Source organism: Rattus norvegicus, chromosome 18 (genome assembly GCF_036323735.1).
Source record: "Rattus norvegicus strain BN/NHsdMcwi chromosome 18, GRCr8, whole genome shotgun sequence".
Classification (NCBI taxonomy): domain Eukaryota; kingdom Metazoa; phylum Chordata; class Mammalia; order Rodentia; family Muridae; genus Rattus; species Rattus norvegicus.
Genome location: NC_086036.1, coordinates 42,413,977 through 42,436,469, shown reverse-complemented (window position 1 = coordinate 42,436,469; position 22,493 = coordinate 42,413,977). Strand labels below are relative to the sequence as shown.

The following is a 22,493-nucleotide window of genomic DNA, read 5'->3' as shown; positions in this document are numbered from 1 at the left end:
TCCTCTTCACTCCCCTTTGTTTTATGACATGATTCCAAATACACATTTTTCACTCCAGTGTTGGCAGGGTCTCTTCCACCCATTCTCCCCAAATCAAGGAAAGGTATGTTACTTGGCAAATGGGGAAGAAAGAGAGGAAGGGAGTTGGTTCTAACTGAGAACAGAACAGCCAATTGACTTGAAAACTGGGACTTATGAATTCTCCCTGTCATTAAACCTGAGGTCCTTTGTAATAAGCCCCGTCATTGCTATGACAGCCCTCTTGGGACGTCTTCTTCATCCTCCCTGGCCTTCCTATCAGCCTTGAGGACTGCTGTCTGCTGAAGTGGAAATCCTATCATTCTGTCTGTTCATGGAAATAGTGTCTCCCAAGATAAACAACAATGAATGCTAACTGCAAGGAACATTAAAAGCAGACTGTTGGGATCTGCAGACCTCAAAGGACTGTATCTAGCTTTTGAAGATAATGACGTTTTGGACACAAAAATCACTAGTTTGCAATAGAAATATGTGATATTTAATCTGCCTCTGTAAACATATATTTTGAGCATCAGATGCTGCTTATTTCATTAAGTCCCTATGAGCCAGGGCTTGAAACTATCATGCTGTTACACTGCAGTGCCTTTTTCTAAATCATAATGTTTCTACAAGTGTTTACTTTTGTTCTTTATCGTCCCTTCTATTGTTTCCCCTTTCTGTGCCAATTATCCATAACAATAAGAATTGTCTGCCGATATCATTTTGTCAACCAGGACTACAGGTGCTCACTCAAAGATCTTACAATTAACGTTGGAACATGAGATCAAAGACCCAGCCCTTACATTTATGATGGAATGAGACTGTATCAGAAATAAGGTAATAGCTACTTTGGCAAGCTGAAAGGCTTCAACACGTAGCTGAAGTAATTCCGGCATCAGTGTGTGGTTGGGATACTCCCAAGGTGTTGTCTGGCAGCCAGAATCTGAAACTCAAAATAAAACCTTGCTGTCAATAAAGGTAGGTCCCAGGGATCCTATAAAGCACGGTGTGACATGTGGCTTCATGGGAGAGAGGTGAATCCAAGGAAAAAATGAAAGTCATGTTTCAGAGTTTCTCTTTCAGGAGAAGTGAAGCTGTGTTCTCTCAGGAACATTTGCATGAGTGGATGGTTGCTATTGTTTTGTTTTTAAATAACACACACACACACACACAGATAACACACACACAGATACACATACACATATAAGCATACACACAGACACAGAGACACAGAGACATACACAGATATACACACTCTAAATTTTCATAACAATGACAAAAAAAAAGATCAAGTTTCTATGTCACCCCTGTCACCACATAAACAATTGACAAAAGGGTACTGTGTGCAAGCTTCTCTTAGGCCTGATTAAAGGCTCTCTACGCTTTTCCTAAAATCTCCATGTTATGACACACTCTCTGGCAAACCCTGAACCCTGTCATTACTGTCCTTAGTTCAACAACACTCAGAAACTGTGGTCCCCAGGGATGCTGTCATCTTCTACAAAGGCCACATCATGCCTCTAATTCTTGATCCTCGCGGTTCATTTTATATGCTCTGCGTGCGTGTGTTTGACTTTCAGAACATGACTCATGCCTTTTAAGTTACTCGTCAAGCCTACAAATGGAGAAGGAGTGATGAGTTAGCCAATTGGAAATGAAAGAAAGTGTCCTTCACTCTCTGGACACTATGATCTTTTTTAGAGAGTGCACTAAGTGACTTTCTGGCTCACCGAGACCAATGTGATGTGACATTTGAGAAGAGAAAGAGATAGGGGGTGTTCCCTGTGTATTATTTTTAGACAGCTCATCACTTTCATTTCTGAAAGCAATACCTCCCCTCCCCGGTGTCTGTTCTTCAGTAGACTAGCAGAGCAGCATAGGATGTCATCATAGGATGTCAAAGCTTGGCTAGAGATTTACAACTAGGGAGTCAAACTTACAGATTTAGGTAAGTAACTTATACAGAGTGATAATTTAACATCTTCAGTATAGGTCTGTTAGCAGTGGAAATTGGGATGAGTCTAAGGATATATATATATGTGTATATATATATATATTGTGTGTGTGTGTGTGTGTGTGTGTGTGTGTGTGTGTGTGTGTGTGTAAATGGTATGTGTCTTAGGGTTATACTGCTGTGAACAGACACCATGACCAAGGCAACGCTTATAAGGACAACATTTAATTGGGGCTGCCTTGGGTTCAGAGGTTCAGAATATTATGATCAAGGTGGGAGCTTGGCAGCATTCAGGCACATATGGTGCTGGAGAAACTGAGAGTTCTACATCTTTATCTGAAGGCCGCCAGGAGAAGGTTGGCTTCCAGGCAGCTAGGACAAGGGTATTAAAAGTCCAAGCCCACAGTGACACACCTACTCCAACAAGGCCACACCTCCTAATAGTGCCACTTCCGAGGCTAAGCATATGCAAACCATCACAATATGAGAGAGACTATTTGGGAAGATATTCAGTCTATATAAGCATTCCTAACTCTTCATTCTTCTGCCCCACTAACTAAAAAAAGGAAGATTGTTTCAAGCAAACCTGCTAAAATCTTAGGTGACAACCCTGAGTCTTGGGGAGATTGCTGTCCTGTCATTGACAGCTCTGACTGTTCTGGGGTGGAGCCTCCTGACATCATCATGATCACAGCACTCTTTATCCTCTTATCATTTTGACTCCAGTCTTTCCACTTTTCAAATGAGTTTTACATCCATATGTCATTTGAGAATGAGGATAATCTTGTGAGATGGGCACATAGATAAGTGTCTCAATAGAACCATGACTGGTGCCCCAGGGTCCCTAGCAGGAAAGATAACCTAGTAGTTTTATGGCCTTCCCAGGAATGTTCTCCAGTGTTTATAATGACCAGTTATTGAAGGTGACTAAAAGAACGAACCCAGGAAAAAAATTGGTGACCTCCTAGATGGACATAGGCCAACAGCTCTGCTTAGAACAGGGTGGGAATGAGAGATGCTCTTCTGTAGGGTTCAGTTTCATCCTTTGAGTCTGTTAGGATGTCCTGGGGCCTGATACAATTCCCTTTATTCAATCTGTAGGATTATAATGCAGTAGAACAGGGTGGGAAAGACAGACTCTCCTTTGGCTTAGAGCTCTTTCTCTACAAAACAGTATGAAAACAAGTCTTCAGCAGCAAAGATGCATAATGTTCTCCTTTTAAGTTTCCCCTGGCCAATTAGATTAATGTGCCAAATGCAGGACACTTGAAAGCCAAATAGTCATTTCAGCTTCTTCAAGGACTTCCGTGACCATTGAATGAAGTAAAAATACACACTTAAAGGGATTATTAGGTATAGTATATATAAGTGGTATGTGGCACGGGTTTATTAAATGTCATAAACTATTTTGTATTTAAGATTGACAACAAGAAGATTGATTGACATGCCTTTTCAAATAGCTACCTACTTCTGCCACATAGAGCTTCAAATGCCTAGGCACAGGGGAGGAAAGAGTTACAGGCATTTGCTGGCTATGTTTTAATGCTGGGAATTGAACCCAGGGCCTCATGCATACCAAACATGTACTTTGCCATTGAACTATACCTCAAGCTGGAGGAACTCTTGAGTAAGAAGAACAAGTGTCCATTTCATGAAGTGGGATGAGCCAGGCTTAGAAGGAAAGGCCAATGACAAAATGCAGCTAGCCTTCCTCGAAACTCACTAAGCATATTACAGCCAGAAAAAAAAAAAAAAAAAAAAAAAAAAAAAAAAAAACTTAAAAATAAAGGGAATGTCACCACAGCCAATTCTCATTAAAATGAGGGAAGTTAGTTCTGTGACTTTGTCCAACACACCTATTGACATTTATGCTCTGCCTGTTTGCATGCAATGAAAGGCACGTGCTTAAAATGCTTTTTCAGATCTATCCAATTCACAGACAAGTGAAACTATTTCTGTACCAAGAACAATCTTACATAAAATAGCTTTTTGTTTCGAGTAGACCAAATTAAATCAGCTAGAATTTTTGTTTTGTTTTGTTTTTGTTTTTAAGATGCTATGCTATTCAACCTGTAAAAATAAAGGATTTTATTTTATTTATTTGTAATTTATCTATTTCATGTTAATTGGGGGTTTGCCTTCATGTAGGTCTGTGTGAGGGTGTGGAAACTGGAGTTTCAGATAGCTGTGAGTCACCATATGGGTGTTAGGAATTGAACTCATGTCCTCTGGAAGAGCAATCAGCACTCTTGTATGTACATATCCACATGTGTGCTAGCACTAATGCACATGTACACACATGCACGAGTGCACACACACACACACACACACACACACACATCTCACACATCTCTTTTTTTTTTTTTTTCCGGAGCTGGGGACCGAACCCAGGGCCTTGCGCTTCCTAGGCAAGTGCTCTACCACTGAGCTAACTCCCCAACCCCTGCAATCAGCACTCTTAACCACTGAACCATCTCTCCATCCCCAAAGAATCTGATTTTAATGTAAAACCTGCATTTCATCAAAGATGGCATGCAGTGCTCTCACCTTAATTATTCTCTGAGAAGGAAACACCTCACTACTCTGCTTAACATGTAGCAAGAACACAGACTAAAGACGATTGCCTTTGTCCATTCTGACGCTGCCAAGGGCAGATATCTAGTATTATTATGGCTTGATGCTCAACTACACATGCTATCATTCTTGACAGTAATGTCACTCTGTGTCCACAAATCAAAATTTAGAGAATGATGGAAGCAGATTAATATAACCTTCATAATCACATGACACTTCATACAGCCCTGGAATATCTAATGTTATTTTGCTATTTCATTCTCTATCAGCCCTAGGAAGAAACTGGTCAGCCCTCTGGTAAGGAATGATCATGACTGTGATCATCAGCATGTGGGCAGCAAAGCCGAGATGTGAACCAACCTTTTTTAATAGCATTACTTCAAGTTCTGCCATGCAGTGGCCTAGTTAACAACTTCTGTGGAAAGGCTAAGAGGCAAAATAACTATATTTACAGGAGCACTACTGAGCTTGCAAGGTGGCTCTGTGGGCAAAGGTGTTGTTAACTAGAAACCCGGACAACCTGAGTTTGATCCTCGGGTCCCACATACTAGAAGAGAACTGTTGTGTAGTAATCTCTTCTAAAATTAAAACCTTCCACCTTGGAGTGAAGCTTCTTAAGACACAGGAGAGTATTTTAAGACAAAGTGTTTATGAATAGGTAAAACAATAGGATCCCCCCCACCTGTGTGCATGTGTGTGTGTGTGTGTGTGTGTGTGTGTGTGTGTGTGTGTGTGTGTAATCCTGATTGGCCTCCTAGAACTAGCACTGCAGACAAGGATGGCCTTGAACTCACAAAGACTTGCCCTTGTCTTCAAGTGGGATTAAAGGTGTGCACCACCCCCACCCAGCTAACAACAGGATTTTCTAAGAGGAGGTGAAACCTTCCATCCTATAGGAAGCTCCAAAAGCTCAGGAAGTAAACAACTCAATGGCTTCAGGAAATCCCCAAGATTGACAAGATTCACTAGGACCCTCCCTCCCCAAGCAGGGGACAGCTGAGCAGACTGAAAATAGCAGAGACCAGCCAAATTGCCTGGAAGAAATAAAGAACAGTCAAGCTGACAGGAAGAAAGCAAGCACCAGGTGAGATGCCTAGAAACTCAGACCAACTCAGACTACCTAGACAGGACACTCTCCCAACCTGTTGGGATGTTTTGGAGTGCACTCCTGGTTTTGGAGTGTGCTCCAGGTTCCCAACTTTCTTTTTTTTTTTTTTTTTTTGGTTCTTTTTTTTCCGGAGCTGGGGACCGAACCCAGGGCCTTGCGCTTCCTAGGTAAGCGCTCTACCACTGAGCTAAATCCCCAGCCCCAGGTTCCCAACTTTCATAAGCTATCTATCACCCATGCTGGGGTAGGCTTTGTTGATGCAGCTGCCTTTGAATGATTTCTGTTCCTATAAGTAACCCTTCACCCATGTTTCTGTAAGTAACCATAGTAAAACTCATTGGTTCATCACATTTGGGTTTTGGTCTATCATTGTTTTCCTATCCTGAGTAATGAGACATTTGCTCTTGTTCTCTCCAGGAATAGTGTCACAAAACAAGAACTGAGTCCTGCAAGTTGTCTTCAGTTCTCCACGGGTATACCATGGCATGCAGGTTTAAGGTCACACAAACACACATATATGCCTACTGACCTAGTTAGGTTTTTATTGGTGTGATAAAATACCATGACCAAAAACAACTTGGAGAGGAATGAGTTGATGTAATTTATAACTATCAGGTCATACTCTACTGCCGAGGGAAGTCAGGGCAAGAATCTAAGGCAAGAGCTGAAACAGAAACTGTGGGTGAGCACTGCTTTTTGGCTTGCTCCTCATGGCTTGCTCAGCTTGCCTTCTTTTACAACTTAGTACCACCTGCCTAGGATTAGCATTTCCCACTATGGGCTGTGCCCTTCCAGGTCAGTCATTAATCAAGCAAATGACGGACAGACTCACCCATAGACCAAGCTTATGGAGGCATTTTTCTCAATTCAGAGTCCTCTTCCTAAATGTATCCAGATTGTGTGAAGTTGAAAACAAATGAACAACAACAACAGAAACAACCAGGACACACACACACACACACACACACACACACACACACACACACACACACACACACAAATCTAATTCTGAAAATGGTAAGGGGCAGAATTGGTGGATGAAAGAAAAAATCAGTTGAACTCTTTGTATTTTAAGTCTTGTAATCTGGATTATATTTTCCATTCCAATACCTCCAGTTCTCACTTTAAAAGAATAAATACTAATTCTGTCTTTGTCCACATCACCAAACCATTAAGAAGGGAGTAACAAATATGAGACTATTGTTAAAGATAAAAAATCTTTCCAAATGGTGATATGGAGACACTTTAATGTAAGTCAATCTCTACAGATACGTTGGGTTGATTGAATATTTGAAAAGCTTATACGCTCCAATGACCATTGATCTTTTAGATGACTCCAGAAGCCCATAGGTAGAGAAGACACCATTGATCATGTTTCCTAACTCTCACTTCCCTTCTGATAACAATGGCTATGGATTTTGCTTTGGAAAACTTTTTACTCAACACAGGCCTGAAGGGAACTTAAAGAAGAGCCCATCACCTCGGTCTTAGTGATCAGCGAGTAGAATGCTGTGGTCTAGGAAAAGTTTGAGCTTATTGCCTTCCTGGGGACAGCTTGAAAGATGTCCAGTGCCTCCTGCATCCCTGGAACAGCCCAGGCCCTCAACCCTGGCAGGCCTTTCATTCTTTCTTTCAGTCCTGTGAACTCTTGTTCATTCTTACTGAAATCCCTTTCAGTGACATTTAGTCATCATCTCAGGTACTGAGTTGGCTAGTATGAGACCCTTCATGATACAAGCAGCAATGCAAGGAGCTTTCCTGCATGAATTAACTGAAAGGGGATAGCTTCCCATGAAATAGGCAGCACTTTTTAGCAGTACCCCAAATATAAAGGAGCCTGGGAACAGGGAGGAAGCAAGGCTGCTTTTGTCTGCCTGCTTTTGTTCTTTGCTGATGAGTGCATCTACTCTGATGTCACTGTTACTGCCATTCTTTGCTGACCCAGATTCTTCAGCCCTCCAATGTGGACTAAATCTTCTTGGCCAGCAGCACCAGAATGGGACTACTGGAGCATCTATTGTTATGGTCTGAACAATTCTCATGTTCTCAGTCTTTCTCTATATTTATATAAGTGCAGAGAGTCATTGTTGAACTGCCTGTAACATTTTACAAGATAATTGAAAGCATGCATGTTATATCAACAAAAATGCATTTTAAAGTAAGCTATATGAACTATAGTCTGCACCATACAATCAGAAGACATAAAAAGCTTTTATAAATGGTGTAAGATACTTATTGATACTATTGGTTTTACAAGGTATTTATCAGTGGTCTTTTTTTAAAAATATTTATTTATTATATATAAGTACATTGTTGCTGTCTTCAGACACACCATAAGAGGGCATCAGAGTTCATTACAGATGGTTGTGAGCCACCATGTGGTTGTTGGAAATTGAACTCAGGACCTCTAGAAGAGTAGTCTGTGCTCTTAAACACTGAGCCATCTCTCAAGCCTGGGTGGTCTGTTAATAAAATGATGCAGTCAACTTTGTGAGAAGATCACTCTTCCAAAGGTAGGTTCTTTGAAAGGGAGTTGGTTGGTTGGTGCTATGACATCACAGAATTGAGTAACAAGAAAGAGCTGCATTCCAAAATCTTCATAAGTGTTCTACAAGCAGATAGAGCTCTAGAGGTGTTTTACGGCATTTCTAGATGATCTCATGAAACATTCAGATTTTCCTATCCAAATACAAACAAAAATTCCCTACCTCATTTAGTGTGTATCTAAATATTACCTTAGTTTTAATGTTTCCTCTTTAACTATTGTTACCTGGTTACTCAGGGTCTCAGCAGTAGAAAGCATTCGGGCCATGCTAATGGGCTCTGTGGACACTGCCTTCTCTCTGCTCTGTGAATTCACTCCATGTGCAAAGAAGACCTATGGACTGGGTGGCTCGGCAGCTGGGAATGGCCATCATGTCATTTGAATTCTTCCATCCATTGTTGATGCCGACTAGCAGCTAAGATGGCTGAACCAAGCGTCCACAGTAGCTTCTGTGTGTGGCTGGGGCATCCTCAGGATAACATGGCCATACCAGGGGAATCAAATTCATCACATGGTAGATCAAGGCTATCCCAAACCTGAGTTTCTTTTCTCTGACTTCCTCAAGGTTATGCAGCAATAGTTCCACAGAGCATTGTGCTGGTTACAAGTGAGTCTCAGGTCCACTCGGATTCAAGAGGAGAAGTCATCAACAGCAACTCCCGGTGGGTACCTATGTGTCCCCACAGAAAAAATGTAGGGTATGAGAGAGTGGTAGCCATCCTTGAAATAATATACTAGGTCACACCTTCCCAGATGTCAATGCAGCTGTTGCTTCTTTAAGCTCACATAAAGCTCAGTCTTTAAAGCAATGTTTCCCAAATTTCACTATCCCAAGTATCATTATCATGGACATGGTTAGTCATTCCCCTAAGAACTGTCAGTTGCCCCCCCAACCCCCCTTTTGTCTCTCTTTCTTTTCCCCACCAGTTTTCCACAGCGTGTAACAGAGCCTGCAACACTTTGAGAACACACAAATATTGAAGAAATGTGGATTATTTTAAACCAGTTTCAGGTATGATTAGCCTATGTCAAGGGTTAGTCTCAGGCTGGAGAGATGGCCCAGTAGTCAAGAGTACAGACTGCTCTTCCAGAGGACCAAGGCTTAATTCCCAGCATACATGACAGCTCACATCTATAACTCCAGTCTCAAAGCCCCTCTCTGGCCTTTTCTTGCACCAAGCATGCCTGCAGTGCATAGACATACATGTAGGCAAAATACTCACACATACAAAAATATTCTTTAACTTTATTTTTCTTCTTTGTGAGTTTCACATCACAGGCCCAGGCTTACTCATCTCTCTGTCCCCTCATATATAATCTTGTAGCTCTCCCTTCCACAGGAAAAAAAAAAGAAGAAAGAAAGAAAGAGAGAAAGAAAGAAAGAAAGAGAGAAAGAAAGAAAGAAAGAAAGAAAGAAAGAAAGAAAGAAAGAAAGAAAAGGAAAAGAAACACACAAGCAAACAAACAACAACATCAACAACAAAACAAATATAAAGCATAGGAAACATCTCCTCATGGAAGGTGGAGTATGTCACAGCGTGTCCCACAGCATACTCACCCCTTTGTCCACATATCTTAAGTTGCAAATGTTCATTGCAATTAGTCATTGGTCTGGTTCGAGATCTCTGGCTTCTATAAGACCATAAATATTAGATCATCACCAGGACTCCTCCTGCTTTTCCTGCTGCTGTTCTGTGTCATGGAGCTCCTACAACTTTGGATCAGAGGGACTAGCCCTTTCACAAACTCAATTGTTCATAAATGATTTTGGGGTGGCCCGATTCAGAGCCCTGGATCTGGGCCTGGGTGGTAGCTGAGTGTGTCAGTTCTTCCTTACCCACACCACCAGGGAGAGCTCTCCAGTACTGTTGGGCTAGGCTACCCATTGTCCCATGGTCGTCGGGAGGCAGGGTCAGCTCCCCTACTCTCCAGCCCTCAGGGCTGGCTCATCCACACCCATACCTTCAGAATCAGCTCCACTGTGCTGCCCAGTCAAGGTTTGAGACCCATTCTCCCAAGTGCTGCAGTCTGTGAGGGGCTGGCTCACTTTTGCCTTGGCCATCAGGGCCAGCTCCTTTATATTGCCCAGGTGAGGTGCAAGGCCATCATTCCTGGTTACTACAGCCAGTGAGGGGGCAGGGCCAGCTCACCTGCTCTTATGACTTCAGGGCCAGTTCTCCTGACAGTTGCAGGTAGTAAGGGGCTCGGAAAAGGGAAAGCATCACCATCCCTCTCTGCACCCACCCATGACACCTATCTGTGGTGAGGTGCAGGGCCTGCTCTCCTGAACTCAGGACCCTGTGGGAAGCTGTCCTTACTGCTGGAGGGGGGGAGGGGCAGGGGAAGGTATCACCTCTGTGCCCATGCCACCCCATGGCAAACAAGCAGCGGGGGCAGCTCTCCCAGACCCATGCTCTTGGGGCTGGTTCACCCACAGCCCCTCTGCCAGGACCATCTCCACTGTGCTACCTGGGCAAGGCACAGGGTCTGCTCTCCTGGATTGCTGTCCCTAGTGAGAGATGGCGTCAGCTTTCCCGATGCATCTAGTGGGGCATGGGGCCTGTTATGCACAGCCTCTGGACATCCATGTGGTCCCTGACAGATGCTTGGACCAGGGACATCCCCATGTTCTCTAGTGGTAATAGGAGCCCAGGACATCAACACTGACTCCTGCCGCTGCTACGTAGCCAAGGACTCAGACATGGGCCTCAGTGGCAGTTGGGGCTGGGACCTCACCATGGCCCCAGGTGGCAGGGCTGACCACTCATAAAAGGCTACCCCTCTCTACCCTCGAGTTTCTAGTTCCATAAGTCTTCATAATCTTCAAGCTGCTACACTTCCCTTTCTCCCCCATCTGACCACTACATACTTGCAAATTGTGGTGGTTCCTGCTGCAGGCTGGCCTCGAGGCTGGCTGGCCCTTGGGTGACATCCTCCATCCATGCTGCATGGTGTGGTGACAAGAGGGTTTCTATGGCCTGCCTGTGCCATGCGCTGGAGGACAGGTATGTCGTTGGCCTGGCAGTCTGTGGGTCTCTGTCTGTCTTTCCCTCCTGTGTTGTACTGCCGGGATTTCATTTGATTTTTATGTATCCTAGGCATAAGATGGTGTTGGTCACCAAGTCAGGCATCAAGCTAAGACGAACAAAGGACTGTAATCTCCTCTGCCCCTGACTGATAGAAGAACAACACCACAAGGTGTCTCTTTGCCCATTGCCGGGGAGGGGGAATAAATTCATTAAAAGAAATAAAAAAGAGTTATTCTCAAGTTGTTTTCACAGGAGGAAGGAGGCAGGAAAAATGGAAAGGGAAAAGCAGGTCAAAAAAGAAAAAAGGATGGAAAGTGTTTTACCTCCGCAAATATTTGAATTTATTTATTTTTTTCTAAAGATGTATTTATTTTATGTATATGAGTACACTATAGTTGTTTTCAGACACACCAGAGAGAGCATCGGATCCCATTACAGATGGTTGTGAACCACCATGTGGTTGCTGGGAATTGAACTCAGGACCTCTGGAAGAGCAGTCAGTGCTCTTAACCGCTGAGCCATCTCTCAAGCCCTGAATCATTTATTTTAAAGGTTAAAAGGACCCAGCACTCCATTTTTATGGTCACCAGCTGTCTGGCTAATGACCCCCCAGAGAAAAATCCCCAAATACATTAACAGGTCTCTTCTTAAGACCTGTAATTTCTTTTAAGATTTATTTATTTTATCTTATGTGTCTAGGTGTTCTGCCTGCGCACATTATATAAGAGAAACATGTGCATGCCGCTGCTCTGAATCCCCTGAATATGGGGTTATAGGCAGCTCAGAACAATATGACTAAGCTGCAGCCTGGGTGCTGGGACTCGAACCTGGGTTAAACATAGACCCTTCCTCATCTTCCAACTGTCACACCCCACCTAATGCGATCACTCTGCAATTACACAAGTCTCCCCCGATGCTCACTGTGGTGCTCCAGTAACCTGTCCATCTCTACCCCAGTTCCATCAGCACAGCGACATATGGTTACGTATCCACCTTAAAAAACACTTCTTTGGGCCATATTTCTCCCACATGCCCATTTGTTTTCTCTAAAAACAAAACAGCAAACCGTCTCCAAATAAAAACAGAAGATGCTTACAAACAAGTAAGGACAATGAGATTTTTTAATGCTTATTTTATTGTTGGGTCTTTTTCATACGGTTTCTTAACCTGGAAAAGGTTCCCCTTAGCTACACCACCAATAATTACCTCAGGGGGTTTTGTTTATTTATTTTGCTTGTTCGTTTTTGTTTATTTTACTTATACATGAGTACCCAGGTACTCACCCATTGGGTCTAGAGAGCATCAGAACCCTTGTACCTGGAGTCATATTGTTCTGAGCTGCCTGATGTGGGGGGCTCTGGATAGGACATATGTCCTTTGCAAGAGCAGCAAGCAATTTTAATCACTGAACCCTCTTACCACCCCAAAACTGTTTTTAATCAAAGTTGCCTTGAGCCATCTCAGTACTGAATCTAATTTTAAGTTCTGTTTCCCCATCCCTAAGCCCATTAGCAAACTTTGATGTGGTTAGCACCCTTCTCATCCAAACACTTTCTTTCCAGAACACCAAGAACGGTCCCGACACCTTCCTGGTGCTTCTGGATCCTTCCCTCACTCCTCATCCTCTCCTGTGCTTCCTAGTGTGGCAGTGCCCCAGAGACAGGCCTCGAATCTCTTCTCCATCTACTCCCCCACCTTTGTAAGGTTTCCCCTACCTTAGCTTTAAATACCATCCATATTAGACAGCCCCCGAAGTCTATCTCCACTAGAATGTTCTTCGATCCTCAGACTCAAATTGCTCTACTCTGCTTATCTAGCAAGACACTGATTCCTTTGCATGCTCAATATTCAAAGCATTTAGTCTGTTCTTTCTGGGTTTTTTTTTTTCCATCTCAAATGTTGGTGACATCATTTTTTAAGTTTCTGATGCCAAAATATCAGGGTCAGTCTCGGTCTCTTCTGTTGCCGCCCTGTTTGTTATATGAAGATTTTCCATATCCAGACTGTAGCCAGTTCTTTCCAGTGTCACAAGTCCCCACCATCCTTTGCCATAATGAAATTGCTTCCTGGCTGGGCTCCCTTCATTCTCCACTCTCCCCACTGTCTGCTTTTAACAGTGCAACAAACAGTATGAATCAAAATGTCAGACGTATCGTGTCTCCCTTCTGTTTAAGTCCTGCAATGCCTCCTTACCTCACCCAGAGGCAAAGTCTATGTTCTAAGGTGGCCAACCAGTCATTACATGATTTGACTCCTGGGTAAGCTTCTGACCTCACCTTTTATACTCCTCCTTCACTGGCCTTCTGCTTTACTACCAACATTCTAGGCAAGGACCTGCAATAAAAGCGTTGCCATGACTAATCCCTTTGTGACAAGGTGCAAGCATTGAATGGCTTATCTCTTTCAAATCTCTAAAAAAAGAATGCCTAGATACCTTCTCAGAGAGCCCAGCTTGAACCTAAATCCTGCAGGAGTCACTGACCCCCAGCATTCCTAGCTCTCCATCCACAAGTCTATTGATTTATATATATTTTATTCCATTGGACCTGTTCCAGTGAAACCCTAACATACCAATTTTTTGTTTGTAATAGTTACTATTTAGTCTCTCGTCTCACAAGAAAAAGAAGCTTTCTCTGTTTCGTTCACAGAGCTGTCATAAATCCCTGGGGTACTGTCTGACACAGGGTAGGTACTGAATAAATCATTTCTGAATGGATAAATGTTGTGAAGTCAACAGCCCATGCATCTGTGAAATACAGGTCAACTTATATAGATGCGTTAGAGATCTAACAGCCTTTTCCTTTTTTAACCTCCAAGGCACTTTCTCAGCACAGTATCGTACTATTAGCTGACATTTCTCTTGAGCCTACAGGTTTAAACTTTACAGTCCTTAATTATAAATACAAACAGTAGGGTCTAGAAGTGAAAACCCACACTCAAAGATGTCAGCGAAAGCTCAAAGAAAAGTTGAGTTGGGGTTAGTGAAAAAGTAAAGGAAGCAAAAGACAGAGTGATAGCTAGAGAGGGTTGGACCTTCTCCTGGTGTGCCGTCTCCTGTCAGAGAATCTGATCAACACTCATAAAGAGGAAGATGGAGGCTACCTATAGAGTTGGATATATTGGTGTAGCCTCTTTAAGGACAGCACAGCCACATAATCTAAATCACTCCTAGTCTCGGAAACTTTATTTCCAGTTGTATATCTTATTGCAACACTTGCTCATCCACAAGTGACATGTGTGTAAAGTCGTTTGTTTGCAAAAGAGGAAGCGATCCAGAAATCCATCAAACAGGAACATATGCAATAAACAATAGCAGATCATCTACTGTAGAAGAATTCTATGTGGCTGTATAAAAGAAAGAAAATCTCAGTCCTGATGGGGGAAGAGTCCCGGAACTTCATGGGATGCTAAAAGGAGAGGGGGGGGAGGAGAGGAAGAGAGAGGGGGCTGGGGAGAGAGAGAGAAGAGAGGGAGAGAGGAGAGAGAGAGAGAGAGAGAGAGAGAGAGAGAGAGAGAGAGAGAGATTTTGATAGAAATGTATTGTAGATTGCCTTTATGTTATAGGGGAGTTTATAGAAAATATGTTTGTACTTTCTTTTATGTATTAGAAGGAAATACAGGAATTTAATACAAATAAAGGCTATATTCTTCTAAGGTAACCAGCAGGGACCAATCTGTTCCACGAGCAAAATTTCTACCTGCAATAACACTTATGGTATGTTCAAATAGTTTTTATTAAGCTTCATGATAGTAATATTTTTATAAGTATGTGGAATATAATGAGTGAAAAGTATAACAAATCCCACGATGAATACTGTCCCTCTCTCCACAAAGAGAGAGGGATGAGGTGGGGAGGAAGAGGGAGAGGAGAAGGCCCTGGAAGAGTTATGTGATGGCTATCTCTTCAACTGAAGATTTAAAGAGTAAGTGATCGCTGTGTTTCACCCATAAAACGAAGTAGAATGAACAATATCAGATTGGGACTTCAACAGCTAGATTTGGACTCTATCTTCCTTACTCAGTAGTTTTAAAACGTGACCTCACTTCCTCATGCTTTATGAATGATGGATGGGAAGTGATGAAAATTACCAGACCCTGGAAGAGGATGGTCAGCATGTGTCCAAGTAAGAGGGACAGTTCCTAGGGAGGCAGTGGGGAGGCTTAGTCTAAGCCTGTTTCCATCATATACAAATGACTATGACAAACATGGACTCGCTTATTAATAAGAGAACTGAGACGCTATCTTTCCATCCGTTATCCATGGGCCACATTGAAAACCTGAGAAGAAAGAAGAACCAGCAGATATTTGTTTAGATCATGGGCTGATAACTGTAGTGTAAAACCATAACGCCAAGGCAATGATGCTCAAAGCAGGACCATAAAAGCTGGCTTAGCCAATCCCCTGGAGCCTGCTTCAGGCTCACAAGGGAAAACTCCATGTAGACAGCTCCCATAGCACAAGCATGCAAGGTGGCTCAGCAAGGTCTCTCTATTTTTTCTCTAGCTAAAATCCTTACAATAGCCACCGATGGCTTGTTTATAGCTCCCCCCCAAACTTTTATGGGCTAAATCACCTTGAAAATAGATAAAGACAATGAGAACCTCTCCCCCTTATTGCCTCACCCACCCTTCCTTCCTCCTGCTCTGCCTGCCTCGTTTCCTTCCCAATAATTGTTTTAGAGTGCACAGCAAGCACTATTTACAGGGTTAAGAAAGAACAGTAGTCCTTGCCATGAGAAGCCAGACACCAAAAGCAGACGCTAAAGTGATTGCACTCACATGAAGTTGCAGAACTCATGTGTGGTGGAAGATCAGGGAAGCAGGTATGAGCAGGGAACAGCGACTGGGAGCAGGTGCAAGGGGGCTGAAGTGCTGCAGATGCTCACCCCTGGTTGGGCACTGATGATACTTTTAATGGCTTTTCTGTGCATTTGTCCTACATCGTTTTAAAAAACAAACTCCGAAGTGCTTTTGAGGAAGCAGACTCCATTTTATTATCAAACAGGAAATAGTTCAAGCACACAAAAGTATTATGTTAATTCCATCCCCACAGCAAGTATATAGCCTAAAGGAAAATAATCATGGGAACAAATAGGGGCTATCACATCCTCACATGGGAGAAAATCAGCTATCAAATTATCCAAATATCCTAAGTGTAAAATCTGAGCTGCTTCATATCAATATGGTAGCCATCTTCTACTAAAAGATTCAAGGTAGGCAACCTTTGAGTGTAATTAGCATGTGAAATTCTGGCAGTGCTGAGCAGGGCCTGAGAGCAGAGGGGAAATTGCACTCTAATGGAGCTTCTGAGATGTTGCTCAGAACAAAAGCCCATCTGTCAACAAACTGTAATAGGGAACCTGTCTTTCTGCATAGACTCTGAGCAATGAGTTATAGGGATTGCCTCTGGGGGAACAGAAGAGACCACTGCAGGGGACAAGCCCTAAGACAAAAGGAAGGCTCATCAAATAGGTAATTTCACACACTTCCCTTCTTAGAGAAGATGAAGGAAGGCCAAAATGTCTGAATTTAGGAGTTGAATTCTCTAGGAAGAAAACATCAGGAGTATAGGCTAAGTCTCCCCACTCTCACACGGTTAGAGTTAATGAATTAAAAGGTGTCTCTTGGTTTTTTCAAGACTGTGTATCATGTAGCCCAGGCTGGCCTTGAGCTAGCTACGTACTTAAGAATGATCCTGACCCTCCAGCCTCCACCTCCCAAGTGTTGGGATTATAGGCATACACCATTATACCTTCCCAAAAGGTATCTTTCAATTATTGCTAAAAGGACATCTCACAGAAATTTTAAACAACAAAGAAAGGAATATCAAGAAGCATTTGTTGAGCTACATAAAATTACTGATTACCTCAATCATTTTTTTTCTAGTCCTGCGAAGAGACACCATGACCACAGCAACTTATAAAAGAAAGATGTCATTGGGACTTACAGCCTTCACAAGGGGCGTCCATGACCCATTGGCAGAGAGCATGTCAGCAGGCAGACAGGCATATCCCCGGAGCAGTAGCTGAGAGCTACTAAGTGGGAAGCAAAGAGAAAACTAACTGGGAACAATGTGGGATTTAAAAAAAAAAATCACAAAGTCCACTCTCAATACACACTCCTCCAGCAAGGCCACACCTATTAACCCTACCTAAACACTTCTACCAACTGGAGACCTAAGATTCTAATATATGAGCTGATGGGGGTCCTTCTTATTCAAACTATTACACTGATACTTGGCTCTGTTGGCCCATAAATTATTCATTTTGTATAGTTTAAGATGGTATCAAAGGAGAAGACCAAGGCTGGATTTCTTCTAATTATTCAATACTCAGGGCTGGCCAAAGGCCTAGAATTGCATCAGAATTCAATTGTGGGTAATGGGTCATTCCTCAGGTAATTAATTCTTCCCCTCATTTAGGTCATAGATACTAGCAAGTACAGATTAGCCATGGCTATAGGTCTATACGAAGATCTCTCTCTCTCTCTCTCTCTCTCTCTCTCTCTCTCTCTCTCTCTCTCTCTCTCTGACTATCCTGGAGCTCTGAAGACCAGGCTGGCTTCAAAAACAAAAATCCACCTGTGTCTGCCTTCCAAGTACTGGGATTAAAGGCATGACCCTCCGCTGCCTGGCAGCAGATGGGCTTTTTAAACGTGAACTTTAAGGTGGGTAGAATGCCCACAATTCCCAGGGATGTGCCTCAAAATAAATATTTTTAAAACATTTACTCTTAAGGTAAAGGCTTTTCTTAGCATTCACATTTACTTTACCATTCAACTGAAAGAAATCGGAAGTATCTTCCTTATTCCAGGGAGTTCCTCCATGGTGCTCCTGTGTTTTGATGCAATTGCTTTCTGTGTCCATCCTTGAAGGCATAAGATACATGGACTTCTTCCTCACTTCTCTATATTAACTGGTCCCCTTCCCTAAACTAATTACACATTGGAGTGGCTTAAGCCCTAAATCAACATAAAGGCTAGCTTTTAGCTACAGGTACTTAGCTTTACAGTTTGTTAATTTACATAAATGAACCTTAATATCTGTGCTATTCTTTTGCTTTCTCCAGACTGACAAGGAAACCTTCCCGTCATGCAAGGGCAGGGAATCATCCCAATACATTGATGTACTATGTACTATGATGAAAACAGGAAGTCCCACTGGTGTGCTATCCCACAAATTCGGTGGTAACGTCATGAATGTAATGCTAGTCTCATCCTGAAAGTAGCTGAAAAGAGAGAAGTGCCTGAGGAGAATCTCACCATGTGTTTCCCTGCTTGGTTAAACAGTCTCTCCAGCTCTTAGCAATTCTAAGAGTCGATAAAGCACTTTTGCTGACATGCAGACATTAGTTTGAGACAATCTGTTTCATTACAGGACACCCAAATTTTAAAAAAAGTCCTTAATTTGATACAATATCAACACTTTGATTTCAAAATATTGGTCATAATTTATTATTTTAGAGTTAGTAACATCAAGAAACACAGAGAACAATCCATTTTTAAATTCATATAGCATTTTCAAGTTAAATATTTCTGCACATGTTCTTATACAACATATGTCTTGGGTTCTTTGGTTTGAGATAGTTCTCTGTATATGGGTAGCTCTAGCTGTTCTGTGACTCACTCTGTAGACCAGGCTGCCCTCGAACTCATTGAGATCTACCTGCCTTTGCCTCCTGAGTGCTGGGCTTAGAGGTGTGGGGCACTATACCTAGCTTAATTGATAGATTTTAAATAAATAAAAAATGCGAAGGTTCAGGCTAAGGATGAAGTTTGGTGGTAAAGTATTTTCCTCACTTACCCAAAACCTTGGGATTGATACTCAACATTAAAAGAAAGGGAGCAGGGAGACGAGACACCCAATTAAATCTGAAATTGAATTTTGGACAAGCAATGAATAACTTTTAATATGTTTGCCTGTGAAATATCTACTATATAATTACATTTTAAAGTATCCATTGTTGATAAGGAATTTAAATTTAGCTAGATCCCCTGAATTATCTGCAAACCTCATGCCTAGCTAAAAAACACCCTCTTCCTATAGTCAATTCTCCTTTGCTTTTACTGCCTTGTGCTGCAAAGATTAGGTCCACAAAGAACCAGAGTTACATTGCCTTTCAGCATGGCCAGCCATGTCTACCCTACCCACCGAGATTTTGCCCCCCAATCACTGAACTATGATCACAGATAGCCCAAATATTTAAATCCTACTATACCAGAGGAAAAACTGGGCAGTTTCCAAATAAAAGAGGAATAGACACCAGAAAACAGCTGACCAGTCCTGCTCTACCTCCCTTCCTTGATCACTGCACCTTGGATACAAAAGCAATCACCTCCTGGATTCTGGCATGTTTCCATTTCAGAATCTGCATGCTCTAATAATAACACACAGGATAACACACAGTGTTTTCCTTAGCAAAGACACTATAGCTTATTATTTAACCTGTACTTTAAAATATTTGCTATTCAAATATTTATTTATTTTAGCTTTGCCAAACTGTGGTTTATCTTCAAGTGTTCGAGGTAGCCAGAGCAGGCAGATTTCCATCTAACACATCATATTGCTGCTCGATTAATTATTCATCAACGGGATCCTGCAAGCCAGAGTGCAGACCATGATGGATCCATTTATCTTGACACTGTAATTAGCAGTCTGGATTGGAGGTGTTGTTTATCAACTGAGTTCAACTGGTTGTTAATGAGAGGAAACACAAACAGTTCACAGGACATAGGTTTGGCTTCCATCTTTAACTCCTACAACGCGGAGATTACAGGAAGAAAGTGGAATGATAGGGAGACAGAAATAATGTAGCAAAGGCAGAAGAAATCAGCAGGGATGGGCGTCAATCACTCTGTTTGTTCTGGTTCCTCCCACCAAACCCCATGCAGTTCGATTGGCCGACATTTACATAGGTCGCCCTAATTATACAGTCATAATACATTCATCATTCTGTAACTTTTTTCACTTAACAATATATTGGAAGATTTTTCATGTTAGCACTTGAATCTTCACTGGTTTTATACCTGTATTCAGTTTCATTATAAAAATATTACAGTTTATTTAGTCCCTGTTAAGTTTTTGCATTCTTTATTACAACCACAATTCTACACTAAACATTCTAATTTATTCTGTGCATAATCAAAAGTTTTTCAATTGTAGCTACTGGATGAGAGTATCCACTTATTTAAAAATAAGGAGGGCTGGAGATATAACTCAGCAGTTAAGAGCATTTGATGCTCTGGCAAGAAGATTCAGGTTCAATTCTCAGTACCTACATCATGACTATCAACCATCTGTAACTCGGGTTCCAGGGGATCCCACATTCTTCCCTGGTCACAACAGGCACCAGGCATATGCACATGGTGCACATAAATATATGCACACAAAACACTCATGCATAAAATTAAAAAATATATATGGAGAGTTGGGGAGGCATTTCAGCTGGTAAAGTACCTAATTTGCAAGCATGAGAATGGAAATCTAGATCTCAAGAACCCACGTAAAAAGTCAGATGTGGAAAGATGCTCTTGTGACCCCAGAACTTTGGGGTGGGTGATGAAGACAGGCAGACCCCTGTAACATATTGCTCACCCAGGGTAGCTCAATGTATGCACTTCAGATTCGGTGACCTTTTTCCAAAAAATAAAGATAGAGGGCTGTAGAGATGGTTTAGTGACTAAGAGCTCATGCTGTTCTTGCAGAGGGCCCAGGACCCATTCTTCTAGAGAATCCTATGGCTTCTTCAGGTACCTGCATGCATATGGTACACATATATACAGCCAGGTACATAAGCATGTGCACATGCACACAAGTGTCCATACAAATACACGAATTTAATATGTATGTATGTATGCATGTATGTATGAATTGCTAAATAGACATAGTGTTACATGGGCTCCTAATGACTTACTTATATGCACATAATCAGTGCATCTTTCAACTCTCATCAGACGAGCTTCTTTCAGGAAATGGCACTTAACATACAACCCTTAGTGGTCAATGTACTGAGAATAAGAGACCAGAATTCTCAGCCCTAAATGGGAGGTCTATACCATACCCCTCACCCAAATGCTCGGGAATCTATGCAGCACGGTCAGAAAAATTGTAAGAGCCAGAGGTGGTGAACGACTTCAAGGAGACAGTTGTGTTTTCCCAGCACAAGGCAGATCCACGCACAAACACAAATGTGCCCTCCCCGGTGGTTTACCTGGTGGTCATCATAACCTTTCTTTGTCAACGAGATCTTAGTTATGGCTGTTACATTTGTCCATTTGCTATAAAGCATAAATGAAGGAATTCCCAGATCACCCTGGTGTGGGACAGCAGCCTTTTTGTGATCATTAGTGATTCCTTACTCTAGAAAGAAATGGAGGTTGTTCTACCTGCAGTAGCATAATTAAAATTAGTAAGGCTCCTGATGAGTTTTCTAGAGGAAGTGTTCTTTCTCGTACTGAGACCTTCCAAACTTAGACACCTTAAAGTATAATAAAAATGATGCATATATTTTTGAAAGGGGGACATAATCAGGGTCCTGTCTATTTTTATTCCTTGGTTCCTAGATTCACAATGCTACCTATGCATAAACTGTCCGTAAAATTGTTGCTGATTGGAGGATGGGGTACACTGTGAACTGGAGGATAATGCCCATCTCTAATTTGTGTCCTCACTGGTTATTAAAAAATCATTTCATCACTTTATGGGACTTTGTCTTCAAGGTGTTGCTGTATGTGATAAGGCCAATGGAGACTATGATCATGAACCCACTGCTGCTCCTCCTATTCTTTACCCAGGATCCTCGAGCCAATGTAATACCAAACAGGCTCCTGTGTCAGTGAGCCAGGCGTTCTGTAGCCCTTTGATAGTCATGCTGACAGATGCCTTTAGGCAAAAACGACAGTCTTGTGCCCAGTGTACGTGCTGACTCAGTCAATACACATCAGTGACTCTTCCAAAATGGAAGGTGTCCAGTGTAATCATTTGCCACCAACTGGATGGTTGATCTCCATTGAGGATGGAGCCAAGCCAGTGGCTCAGTGTTGATTGCTGATCCTAGATGTCTGGATATTTATCAGTAGCAAGTTAGCCTTGATGAGAAGGAATCCGTGGTATTGGGTCATGCATAATTTCTACTGTGTCATCATGACATGAAGCTTATAACTGCCCTCAGCTGACCAAGCCACTATGCATACGTGGTGTTCATTGCGTCTTTCATGCCAGATACTCACTATAAGCATTACTATTTAACACAAGTGTAAACTCTCTTT

At 42.2% G+C, this 22,493-nt stretch overlaps 2 long non-coding RNA genes and 1 other non-coding gene across 8 annotated transcripts in view; 1 reads left to right on the top strand and 2 right to left on the bottom strand.

The window, feature by feature from the left end:
• Window positions 1-9,034, bottom strand: part of LOC108348786 (uncharacterized) — a 46,806-nt gene extending 37,772 nt beyond the window's left edge. For 2 of the 4 annotated variants that reach the window (XR_010059705.1, XR_010059702.1), the window contains exon 1: window positions 8,425-8,546. This is a non-coding gene — a long non-coding RNA (uncharacterized LOC108348786). Of the gene's footprint in view, window positions 1-8,424; window positions 8,561-8,735 lie in introns of those variants that run through there. The other 2 variants (XR_010059703.1, XR_010059704.1) reach the window with 2 other exon arrangements.
• LOC120098215 (uncharacterized) lies at window positions 7,098-9,212 on the top strand. Of its 3 annotated transcripts, none has more exons than XR_005496321.2 (3): window positions 7,098-7,679; window positions 8,765-8,861; window positions 9,127-9,212. It is a non-coding gene; the product is annotated as an uncharacterized LOC120098215 (long non-coding RNA). The 3 variants fall into 3 exon arrangements; XR_005496320.2 differs by lacking the exon at window positions 7,098-7,679 and adding an exon at window positions 8,527-8,650; XR_010059710.1 differs by lacking the exon at window positions 7,098-7,679 and having other exon boundaries at window positions 8,725-8,861.
• A 2,072-nt stretch (window positions 9,213-11,284) lies between these two features.
• LOC120098371 (small nucleolar RNA SNORA48) lies at window positions 11,285-11,423 on the bottom strand. The gene has a single exon (XR_005496559.1). It is a non-coding gene; the product is annotated as a small nucleolar RNA SNORA48 (small nucleolar RNA).
• Between the last annotated feature and the right edge of the window lie 11,070 nt (window positions 11,424-22,493).